This window comes from Cornus florida, unplaced genomic scaffold (genome assembly GCF_030987335.1).
Source record: "Cornus florida cultivar Cherokee Brave unplaced genomic scaffold, ASM3098733v1 CherokeeBrave_3.0.0_Hap2_Chr02, whole genome shotgun sequence".
NCBI classification, from domain to species: domain Eukaryota; kingdom Viridiplantae; phylum Streptophyta; class Magnoliopsida; order Cornales; family Cornaceae; genus Cornus; species Cornus florida.
The window spans coordinates 111,888,817-111,902,347 of NW_026775572.1; the positions used below are offsets into that span (position 1 = coordinate 111,888,817).

General features: G+C 34.6%; 1 non-coding gene across 1 annotated transcript; it reads left to right on the top strand.

The window, feature by feature from the left end:
- Positions 1–9,398: 9,398 nt before the first annotated feature.
- LOC132297827 (small nucleolar RNA R71) lies at positions 9,399–9,505 on the top strand. The gene has a single exon (XR_009479419.1). It is a non-coding gene; the product is annotated as a small nucleolar RNA R71 (small nucleolar RNA).
- Positions 9,506–13,531: the final 4,026 nt, after the last annotated feature.

Consider the following 13,531-nt stretch of genomic DNA (forward strand, 5'->3'; position numbering starts at 1 on the left):
TAGCATTATCCATTTATTGCTTTCTAGATTCATAGTTGTTTAGTGGTTCATTTTATTCCTTTACTTTGTAGTTCATTACTAGGGACTAGCAATATTTAAGTTTGGGGGTGTGATGAGCGCTGAAAAGTGCGCATTTAAACCCCTTAAGCTTATGTATTCTAGGACCTTTTTCTATCTTACTTTCCCGTTTTAGACTAATTTCATGTTATTTCCCTTTTCAGGTGCTTATCCCCAAAATAAGCTAATTCAACCAAATTAGAGCATAAAAGAAGCAATCTCAAGCTGAATGGAAGAATGAAGCAAAGTGGAAGCAAAGTGGTGGAAATCTGCAAACTTCGATCGATTAGGAATATTTTCGATCAATCTCATATTGATCGATCTCACCTCACCTAGATGGATCAGACCCCTTGTCCTTATCCAAAAGAATTAACCATCTTTGATCGATCTAACTTTTCTCAGATCGATCGAAATTGCTTGATCTTTTCCCCACCTACCACTTTTGTTCTTATTCCAAAATATCCCAAAAATATCTCAGATTTGTCTTTATTCTAAAAGGCGCTGCCAAGGATGGATCGATCTCGCCAACATTGGATCGATCTCACCAAAGTTCGATCGATTTGAACTCGATCGATCGAACCTCCTCAAGTCCAAATTAAAGTAGAGTCCAGCTCATTAAAAGATGGCTCATGGTGCAGTCATTGAAGGGATCCTAGTGCACGAGTCTAGACCATTGGGTGTGACACTTGAGCCTCCTATATAAGGATTTGGAGCCATTTTAAGAGCAATATTCATTAATCTTCATATCATACATCATATATCACCTATCTTGGAGAGGAGGCTAGAGCTTAGAGAGACATACACTATTTTTGGGAGTTCTTCCATTCTTCTAGGGTTTCCATCAAGAAGAAGAGCAATTCTACCATGGACATGGCCCTTGAGGGTTGAATGACTATATCAATGAGTGGCTAAACATCTTCTTGGGGCTAGAGTTAGCCCTAAGCATGTCTTCTAGAACTTAATGTTTTGTATTTTGAGGGGATTTGTGTTGTAATATTGCCTTGACACTTGATTTATATATGAATCTTGTTCTTACAATGATTTGTGTTGATTAATATTTCCAATTGATCATTTCATTCTATCCATATGTCTCTGTATGCTAAAGTAGATGTTCATGTGTTTATCTCTTGGTTTTGTGATGTTGATGCATGTCTATGTATATTGATGCTATGAATCTAGAGATTGTCAAGGCATAGTGCTTAATAGAATACTCTTGTGGTATATTTGATGGTTCATGCTCATTTCTTGATGGATTGTGGCTCTCCTTTAGTTTAATTAGTTTAATTTCCATGTTCCTAGCTTAATTGTAGTGTAGTTGCCTTAGTTTCTTATATGGGAGGACAATCCATGCTTGTTGTTTGATGTTTTATGCTTACGAATACAAGTAGTATATTTTTCTAACCATGTGATGTGTTTAGATTGTGAGCTTAAAGGAAGGAATAATTGCTTAGTTTGATATATTGTGCTATTCACTAGGTTGCTTAGACAATATACACTTAATTGGTCATCCATGCTTGTTGAAACAATCAATCACACACACTATTGTTGCAACACATGTTTCCCTTCATTAATTATACATTAAGGGTCTAGAAAGGTGATGTTTAGTGGTGATCTCTAGATCCCAAGATCTCTCTCTCTTGTTCCCTCTTTCATTTGTTTGTTATTATTTGTTTTACATTAAACTTGCTTAGTTTTAGCTAGTAGTTTAATTAACCAAACAAGCCACCTTTTGATAACTCGACCTGTTAACCCTATATATTGTTTCCATTGCAAATACGCCCACGATCCCTTGGGATGATCCCTACTCACCCTAGCTATATTTATTAGTTAGAGTTAGTAGTGACATTTTATAAATTTAAAACTTGGCCACACTATTTTGCACAAATTTGGAGTGTTGCGAGGACGCACTACCAGAGCCCGAAGAGGATTCTAATGGGGAAGATTTCTACGTATCCAAGAAAGAGGGTACTAAATCTTGAAGATAAATGATCGCGCGAGGGTGATTTTATTTGCTGCTAGTATAGCGAATAATATTAGTAGTATTGGGGTTGATCAATGTACAAATAGTTAAACTTTTTTATCATCTCTAAAAGAGATATATAAGAAGTATTCTTCAGGAGTTTGGGGATTTGATGGAGTTCTTATCAGAACGAAAAGTATGATTTTGTATCATGTTCAGGAGAGTATGTGGATTATGTTGTGATGTTCTAATTTGCTTTATAAAGCCATGGTAGACAGTTTACATTATGTGTATAAGGAGGATGAAGGTTAAGCCCTTGGTATTTGCTTAGACAAACATATATTGCTTTTAAGCTATGTTTTAAAGGATATGTTTCAAGATTGGATGATTATCTACGAAACTGTAAAAAGAAATTGTGAGACAATTTGGTAAGGTTGATTTCAAAAGAGACTTTCTTTTCTAGATTGAACAATATCTTAAGTAGGAGTATATTTTGTGTTATTGTGTTTGTCATACGTGTTTTATTTTCGTTAGCTATTCGAGATTTTGGTTTATGGTTTAGTTAAGGACACAAGTGTGTGATCAGCCAACTATTGTTTTTAATAACATGGAGTAATAACGCTATTTACACTAGATTTGTGAGCATGAGGTCGTAGGATTTGATAGATACGCATAAATCTAGCCATTCTATTGGACCTAGATATGTGTCATTAGGGTATGTTATTTGGGCTAGGATAGTTAAACCATCACTATGAGTCAAATAATCTAGTTTGAAATATTTTACGCTAGGTTTGGATACGTATGGTTTTACAATGCCATGATAAGAGGGTTGATAATGTTTCTGTATTCGTGAGGTTGTGGTAAATAAAGATCACTGTAACGCCACGATAATTTATCAGAGGTGCTGGATTTGCAAAACATCTTTTTGGAAAATTCCAGAAGTTGTTACCTAGTCAGAAGGAGGATTTTGTGCTAGTTTAGGTACCTAATAGAATGACGCCAAGTGAGGACAATAGACTGGATAAATCTTCATCAGTCTATTCTTAAATAATATTCTATTGATGATGGTGTGTCATTAGGAGGAGTTGCCGGTGTTGCACATGGAGGAGGAAACTAAGTCTTATTCACTTGCATAAATAATATGGAATTTTTTTTTTTTAAGGTCATAATTCACAACAATTAGTTGTTGCTAGGAAATTGATGACTTATTTGGAGGATGGAAAGGTTTCATATTCATTTGATGTTAAATAAGAAGTCTGATTGACACTTACTTTTGTTAAAGAAACAGGGTGTGTCAAAGGCAAGATAACGAGACCGCTCACCTATATAATAAAGAAGAGGTGCATGGTGTGTATGGAAAGGTCATAATTTGTTGACTTTTGTTGAGTTAAAGAAATAGTTGACTATTGATAAATGGAATTACTGATTGACTTTCAATATCGGTAAGTTTATCACGGATCAGTGGTGGATATATTTAGTTACAGAATTCATTTTTGAAGATGCTCCAATTTAAACAATGGGTACACACGAAAGCTGGTGGTACTGGATTAACGGTACTTTTTGCAGAGAAATTGGATGGAGGATGCAAGGACTGAGTTTCATAACTCTTAATTCTTTATTCATCTTGGTGGAAATATGGTGTTTTGTGGTATGAAGCAGGTGTTTGGAGGACGGGCAGGAGGAGGGATATAGTGATTTTGTCTCCCAGTGTAATATTTATTAGATAGTAGAGATGGATTATCAGAGATCACCAGATCCTTGTAGCCATTTCCTATACTAAAGTGGAAATAAGAGAGCATTTTACGGATTTAGTTGAGGGGTTGCTGATTTTACACACGGGTTAGGATTCTGGATGGGATATTGGTTGACTGATAAATCAGTTTAGCTTAATTCTTGTCTATTTTGAACTGGTAGGACTTCAGTTCATATGAATAGAATGGATCACGAGACGGTTTAGGTGGATTACAGTGTTGATTCATACTTTACATCAAGTTCTGTCTGTTGGAAGCGAAGATGGAAATGAATGCTCTCAACAAACAATAGAATATTTAAATATTTCAATTAGTTGTTGAGTTATCAGATGAATTTATAGCATTTGTAATAATAACACTTGCTATTATTAAGGTAGTTGAGATGGTCAACTTTGAATATCGGAGCTGACCCTGGGGATGGTGTTACCTTACTCAGATGGAATTTAAGGTACTAAAGGAGGATTTAATAGTTTCTGTAAATAGTGATATGTCGGTCGGGCGACTGAGATGGAAAGTTTATAATTTTTCTCGGTGCGCTCAGATGGTTAGAAGGTACATCATGACATCAAATGTCGGTTTTGGTGAACAGGTACGGATAGGGACGTGTATATAATTGCCCTAAGTGTAACATCTGCTCGAAAGGTGAAACGTTGATCATCGAATATCATAGGAATCTTTAGCCACTTCCTATAACGAATATGTAAGTAAGACTAAACAGGAGTGGACGGTCGGTGAGAATTATTGACTTTGATTTAGAATTTTAATTTTCCATATGGAATAAGAGTGGTGGATTGGGAAAGTTCGCTTGAGGACATTAATTGGAGTGATGTTCATTTTAAAGCTTCATAGTAGTTCTATAGTACCGCAATAGTGGTGTTATAACATGTGGATGTCCATTATAGTGGATGCAAAGTGCTATTTCGAAGGAACTTTATAAAGATTTTGGAGTAGTAGCTTTGTTTCATATCTCTAAATGGAGGAATTGATAGAGAGATTACATTAGACCATAAAGGATATATTTGAGGCATATATCTTAGGTTTTCATAGACAATTGGAAGCATTTACTTTGCTATTCAGTTTTTGTCTGTGGAATTGTTGGCACAAGGAGGTTGGGGTGACAACGTTTGAGTTTTTGTATATTACCTCTTGCATATCTCTCATTTGTTGGTTTGAAATGGAAGTAAGGGTTATACAATTAGACCTTGACCTTATTTAAAAATATGTCAGAGAAAAATACTTCCCTAAGTAATGGACTGGCGCGGTTTGGAGGCGGTAGTAGAATTTTGAAATAGTCGAACTCGTATACTAAAGTTTTATATCAGGGAGTAGTTTGCTCGTTCTGTTTTCCATATAGGAAGCAAGGTGATTTTTAGAGAAAGGTCAATTTTACTTATTACTTTGACTTTTAGAGGAATGTGTTTATAAATTGAGGCAGTCACCTCTAGATTAGCATTACCAAATCATTAGCGTTGGGTGTATAGGAGTTTTATGCATATATTTTATGGCACTTGGAGGAATATAGATCATTACCTTGTCCAATTGGGAGAATGACGTTGTTGTTCGATACAACCTATGAATTGTATGATTGTTATGTTCCTTATATATAGGAACCATGTACACTACTTGATACATTGAAGTTAAGTGGAACCATCATAGTGAGGCTGCGTCTACTTGGGAACGGGAGGATGTAATTCGCCCACAATTTCCAGATATAAAGGAAGAAAGTAAGGGCGAATTTCGAGGACGGAATTCCTTTTGTTAGGGGGGAATATGTAATACCCTTAGTTTTAAAAGGATAGTCTTGGTAATTATTTATTTATTTTAATTACATTTTAAATTGTTTAATTGACTATTTGATTAATTGCTTATGTGTTTAATTGAATTAAGTGTTACTTGATTAATTAACTATTTGTCTAGGTGTTATTTGTAGTATTTGTTTATCAAATAAAATCAAATAAAATAAAACAAAACATTTAATCATTTAATCTACAATTAATAAGCCAACCGATTAGATCTCATGGACTACATGGATAGGAGGTTTAATGTGTATGGATAATTATCCATTGATAGTTGTATATGTATATATATAGATATATATGTATATACATATATAAAAGAAAGTAATTTATTAATTACTTTTATGGTGACTTTAGTATTAATATTTAATTTGATGTATATATTTTATATTTATATAAGAAGGATATACATAGATTATAAACGTATCATATTTTAAGTTACCTTTTAATATTATAGTACTTTAAGTATTATTAAATAATCTGTTAATAAATAATTTGATGTATATATATTATTTATTTAACAAGGCTATACGTAGATTATATACGTAACATATTTTAAGTTACCTTTTTCAATATTTTAAATTTTATTTTCTTTATTAAGTTGACTTGGATTAGGAAAAGGAATAGGATTATCATTTAGCCTATAAATATATAACTATAGGTTGTAAAAAGGGGTTAAAATATATCACGTAATATATTTTAGAGAGAGAGAGAGTTAGAGAGAGAAAGAGGAAGAGGAAGGAAGGAGGAGAAGAACCTTTAGACAAGAAGATCAAAGAAGAAGAAGTTTAACTTTTGATTCGAAAGTTTAAGGCAAGTTTTTCTTCTATCTTTCTCCCTTAGATTTGTGTTTCTATACATGCCTAGGAGATTCCAGGATTCTTAAACACATAAAACTAAATAATTATGCATGTTTAATTGGATTAGAACATAGGTTTTACTGAATTTAGTTCATATTTGTTCTTGTTGTATGAATTGTTAAATTCATGGATTTGATCTGGTTTCTTTATGAATTTTTACATGCTTTAAATAATGTGATTTTCATATTTATGGATTGATGGAACTTAGAAACATGCCTAGGAATCCTTAAACAATAAAGATTGAGATCGCAGTAGAAATTCTGGGCAGATTCGCGTAACAGTGCTCGATCCGCTGTTACAATGCTCGAGTCTTGGAGGCAATGCTCGAGTCATGGATGTAAAGCTCGAGCTGAAAAGAAAAGCTTGAGCTATTGGAGAAAAGCTCGAGCTATGGATGTAAAACTCTTGCCTTAAAAGAAAAGCTCAAGCCATAGGTGTAAAGCTCAAGCCTGGGATGTAAAGCTCAAGCCTGAAACAGAAGGTCGAGCCTGAAACAGGAAGCTCGAGCAATTAGGACAAAAGCTCGAGCCTTACCTGGGGAAGTATCGTAAACAGCGTTAAATTAATTTTAATTGATTTTGAGGGGTCCTAATCATTAAATAAGGACTAGGTATGAGTTTAAATGAATTCTAAACAAACTTAAATGCAACAATGCATGCTATTTGAATTCTTTAAGGAATGAATAGATTTAACCTTTTCAAATTGTTTTAACAATTAAGATTAAATGTGTAGCATGAGTTGGATATGGAGAATGCTTACTTGTCTGTATAGAAAAATATTAGCATGTTTAAGATTCAGTTTGTGTAGGATATGATATAGGAAGCTTAAATAAATTATAATTCATTCCTATTCTGTGATAGCATGACATTATGTTATTATATTTATTTCTGGATTATTTGATGTATTTCCTTAATTGTTATATCAACTATTGGATTGGGTGGATGTAGTGCACTAGTATGGGATGGTGGCACTCTAGGGATGGATTAACTTATCAGTTAAGTCCTACTTATTTTGTATAAGGGAATGGATTAATTAAAATGTTAGAGTCCTACTTATATTCAAGTCAGGTCAGCTGAACAAGTTGAATGACTTATAGAGGATTACTTATAGAGGATTACTTTTTTACTGGATAGGATGGTTACTGGATTATATATATATATATATATATATATATATAATTATGTGTCATGATATGAGCTTGAGTCTCAGGATCAGTGGTTAGGGCGCGTATATCGCCAAGGATGTGTAGCTAGATATAGTGTAGTTGTGTGCCCTGGTAGGTCTAGGAACTCATGCCCACTATATGTGCATTTTGCATGTTGCCTACTATTCAGGTTGAGGCAACCCTATAATCTAGTGAGGTTCCTTTAGTGTGTGTGTGTGTATATATATATATACAGATTACTAGTTATTGTTGGATTGATTAGGATGTATACATGTATCGGATCTCTACTTGGATTATAGTAGAGTAGAACTTGTTTATGGGCCTGACCCACCATTATTTTTCAGGTGTTCTTCAGGTGTAAAGGATTGTTCGTGCTGAGCAGTGATCAGTCTGATTCACTCTTCCGAGTCTACTTAGGAGATTCATTTATATTTCATCTTTTAGATGTAGACAGTCGTTATGGTTACTTATTCAATTGTAATTTTCTAGGGGTCCACATAGAATGGATTCCCGAGTTGTATTGGATGATTTGTTGTATCAAAATATTTTATTATTTAATGAAAATTTATTCTGAGGATTTATCGGATTAACATTTTAGTATTCATTTTAGTATTTTTATTTATTCTTATTTATCCTCTTGTATTATGTGTTTGTTTATTGCCGATTTATTTTTATTATCCCTAGGTATTCGGGCGTGGGCCTTGCTAACCAGCATTCGGAAATCCGGGGGCATCATATGGGGGGTCTTTCACAATCAATGAAGGAAGAGTGGGATGTGAAATGGGATGGATGTCAACACTAGGTTGCACTGGTTCATTCTTTTCATTGGAAACACCAACTTGGTTGTCAATAACTCTTCCACTTCTCAAAGTGGTCACCGCATTTACATGTTCAAGTGTATGACCTTTCGAAGAGGAATTGGTCTCCACAATGAATTGTTGCTTCGGTAGGGGATTCAAAGGTATTTTTCCTTTCTCCCTCGCATTCAAGGTGCTAGCTATTTACCCGATTTGGGTTTCTAGCTTTGCAATCGATTAGGAGTGAGAATGAAACAATTGAGTATTCGCCTCCAAAGTACCTAAAGCGGATAAAACTTTCTCTTCAAATGCGGGACTTCTTGAATTACCTTGAGAATATGATGATTGGTTTGAAAAATGAGAGTTGGAAAATTGATTTCCATTTCATGCTTGGTAAGATGAACGATAACCTTAGTAACCTTGGCTTTGCATAGGGGGTGAACCATACATGCTTTGGAAACCACTTTGGGGAGGGTTTGAGCCTTCCCCTTGGCTTTTCTAAGAGAAATTTGGATGGTTCCTCTACCTGGAATTATAGTGATTTCCATAGGGATTATTCCCTTGGTTAACAAAAGTGGCATTCACTTGGTCATGGTGTTCACTATACGCATGTCCATGAGGACAATTGGAAGTAGAATGCAAAACATTAGAACAAGTCAAGCATGATTCATTGGAAGGATGATGAGCATGATTAGGGGAGGAAGACACTTGATAGGCCGAGTTTTGGTTGATAAAAAATTGATTAAACCTTTGGGATAGAGACTTCACTTCCGTAACTATATCATTAGAATTATTAACTCGATATAAGCCTATATTCTTCCTTCCACCTATATTTCTACCATTTTTAGATGACAAGGATGGGTGCATTGAGTTTTCACTCATGCTTTCATATAAGTGCCGCACATCATCTTCATGCTTATCAAGATAAGAACCACCCAAAGAAGCATCAACTATACCCTTATAGTTGTCCGATAAACTTTCAAAGAAGTATTGAACTAATTGCCATTTAGGAATGTCATGATGAGGACATTTCCTAAGCAAATCATTTAATCGTTCCTATGCCTCATGAAACATTTCCCCATCCCCTTATGAGAATTCACGAATTGAAGTTCTCATTGCATTGGTCTTAGACACCGGATAGTACTTCTTTAAGAACTTTTGTTACATCTCTGCCCAAGTAGTTATAGAAAAAGGTTTCAAATTGTTAAACCAATATTTTGCTTTATTTTTTAGGGTGAAAGGGAAGAGTTTTAACCTTAAAACTTTTTCTGGTATGTCTGTGTATTTCACGATGGAACACACTTCAAGAAATTCATCTAAATGCTTATAAGGTTCTTCATTAGGTATCCCATGGTAATTAAGAAACATTTGAATTGTTTATGGTTTAATCTCATAATGGTGTACTTTAAATGGAGGGAGTTGAATGCATGTTAGTGCATTATACTCATTAGGCACGTAATGGTCTCTTAAAGTAAGGGGAGGATTCACAATCGGTGGCTCTACATAAGCCCCATGATTTGCTTAAACAATGGGAGGTGGAGGTGGTGGCATTCCCATTGGAACTTGGCCTTGTTGTTGTGGAATGAAAGGTCTAGGTATGCCTAATGATACTTGCATGTTATCATATTATTGATGCACATTATGGTGAAGAATGCCTTGTTGGTCGATGTGACCAAGGTCTTCAACATAGTCCTAATTACGTATATCCATTGATGAAATGGAGTCACTTGAATTACCCCTTCCCCTTGGATTACAAACAACCGATTCAAGATTAAAATTTAGTAGGATAAGAGTAAGATTCAAAGACCTACAACCATGCATGCACAATACAAATCAAAACAAACAACAACTCAACAAATAGCAAGCAACAAACATTTTTCCTCCACAATAAGTCAATCAACAACAAACCTCTACATACATTGATCCCATACTCCTATGCTTTCAACAATTGCAAGAAATAGATTGCCTCCTGGTGTGGACAATGTCGTCGCTCCAAACAACTAAAGCTCAAAGTATGATGAATGTGGCCAAGTTTAAATTTGTAGAATGCCACTACTGCTACTAACTACTAACTACTAACGTAGCAAGAGTGAGTAGGGATCGTCCCAAGGGAAAGGAAGGCTATTTTGGAATCAATGTTGGATTAGTAGGTTGAATGAATAAAAAAGGGATTTGATTTGATTAATTAACTAATGGTTCAATGAAAACAATGCAAATAAGTGACAAGCTAGAAATTAGAGAAAGTAATATGAGAGAAAGGTCTTGGGGCTTAGAGTTCACCACTAAGTTTCACTTTACCAAACACTAGCAATTGTAAATTAATGGGGAAATTCATATTGCAAAATGTGTGTGTGTGTCACCAATTGAAAATTAAGCATGGATGAAAAATAAGCATAGATTATCTAATCAATCTAGTGAGTAGCACAAGCTATCAAGTGAGACCATTAACCATTCAATTAAACCACAATTAGTGCACACACAAAAATCTAGAGAAATGTACTTCTTGCACTCATAAGTATGGAACATCAAACAACAAGAATGGATTGGCCACCTATCTAGGAAATTAAAGCAATTACACTACAACTATACTAATGACATGAAAATTAAACTAATTAAACTAAGGAGGTGGCACAATCCATCAAAAAATAAGTATGAACCATCAAATAAACTACAAGAGTAATCATTAAGCACCATGCCTTGCCCATCACTAAATTCATAACATCAACACATAGACATGCATCAATTTCATTAAATCTAGAGAAAAGCACATGAACATTCATTTTAGTATACATAGACATATGGATAGAATTAAATGATCAATTAAAAGCATTAATCCATACAAATCATGTAAAAATTACAAGATCTATATTTATTCATAGTCAAAATATCAATTACAACTAAAATCCCCAAAAATATATGAAAAGCTAGGTTTAGGAAGCAAGCCTAGGGGTTATCTCTAGCCCTAAGAGAAGGATTTAGCCACTCATTGTAGTGGTCATGGAACCCTCAAGGGTTAACTTGGAGGTTGGCATCATTTTCTTCATCCTTGCTTTCTTCACAAACCCTAGTTCTAGAGAGAGAAACTATTTCTATATTTGATAAAATATCTACTTGTGTAACTCTTTAGAAAATTGGTTCAATTCGTCTATTACAAGCCTATTTGAGTAGGTAACAAGTCTGAAATACTGCCTCTGATTGGTGGAAATTCGTAGCTACAAAAGTAAGTAGAGTTCGGGCGCACTCGGGAATTAGACAACACACTACTAGCAGTCATTTCGATCGATCGAGGGTTTTCAATCGATCAAACACTTACTTCGATCGATCGAAGATGATGTGTCATGAAAATATCTTCTTGGCCTTATTCAGATTGCTGAGCTGGCACCACCTTGATTTCGATTGATTGTAGCCTTCTTCGATCGATCGAGACTTCCTTTGATCGATCGAAGTTCCACTGATGCAATTTTTCTAACTTTTTTTCCAGATTTGCTCCTTAGCTCAAAATGTGAGCTAAATGGTTCTTCTTAGCCTGTTTGAACTTTATTGATCTGAAATAGGCAAAAACACAAATAAGTACTAAAACATGAAAGTAAGATAGATGAATGGACTAAAATACGCTAGCTTAGGTCCTAAAATGCGCCACATTTGAGTACTCATCACCTCCACACGGGCCGACGATTTAACTAAGCAAAATAAGAATTACCACCACGCGGGCCGACGATTTAACTAAGCAAAGGGAGTTAAAATAGCTCATAAAGGGTCCTTAAGCAATTTCAAAATATTTTTAACTTTTGCCTTGCTTCACTTCGCAAATTTTTTATTTTTGTTTTTTATGCTTTTGCTTAGCTTAGCTTGTTCCTTTGCTTTAAAGTTCCTTTGCTTTGCTTTCCTTGGCTCCAAGTACCTAGCCAATCAAGAACAAACACAATAAGTAAACAAAGTAAAATGAAGTAAAAACAATGTCAAATGAGTATTAATTCCTAACTAATCCCAAAATATGACGTTACTAATCCCCGGCAACGGCGCCAAAACTTGGTCGACTAGCCGTTATGATGTCCCAAAATTGAGATTTGTGTGTGATTTGGTGGCCAAGTTTGAATTTGTAAAATGCCACTACCACCACTAACTATTACTAACGTAGCAAGAGTGAGTAGGGATCGTCCTAAGGGAAAAACAAGGTATTTCAAAATCAATGTAAGATTAGTAGGTTCAATGATCAAAAGAGGTGTTTGTTGGTTGAGTTATACTACAATTTAAGCTAAAGTAATGTAATGTAAAACAACTAAACAAATGAGGTGTAGAGAATGAGAGATAATTCTTGGGACATAGAGTTCACCACTAAGCCTTACCTTTCTAGACATTCAATAATTAATAAATTAGGGGGATTATATGTTGTAAAAGAAGTGTGTGCCATTAATTGAAATATTAAACTTGGATGGCCAAGTAAGCATACATTGTCTAATCAATCTAGTAAATAGCACAACATGTCCAATTAAACCATTAATCATTCCATAAGCCCATAATTAATGCACACTCAAGAATTTAGAGAAATATATTACTTGTACTCATAAGCATGGAGCATCAAACAAAAAGAATGGATTATCCATCTATTTAGGAAATTAAAGCAATTACACTACAACTATGCTAATGATATAAAAATTAAACTAATTAAGCTAAGGAGGTAACACAATCCATCAAAAAATAAGTATAATCCATCAAGTAAACCACAAGAGTAATCCATTAAGCACCATGTATTGACTAACACTAGATTTATAACTCTAACACACATAGACATGTATCAAACTCATAAAATCTAGAGATAAGCACATGACCATTCATTCTAACATACATAGATATATGAATAGAATTAAAAGATTAATTGGAAGTATTAAACTACACAAATCATGTAGAAACAAGATTTATATAAATATGAGGTCAAAACAAGAATTACAACACAAATCCTCACTAACTACAAAGCATCAAAGTCTAGGAGGAATGCTTAAGGCTATCTTTAGCCCCAAGAGAATAGTCTAGCCACTCATGGTTGTTGTCATCCAACCTCAAGGGCTCTCTTCATGGTTGAATTCCTTCTCCTCCCTAGGTGTTCTTGGTAGAAACCCTAGAAGAGTGGAAGGAGTTTTCCAAAAT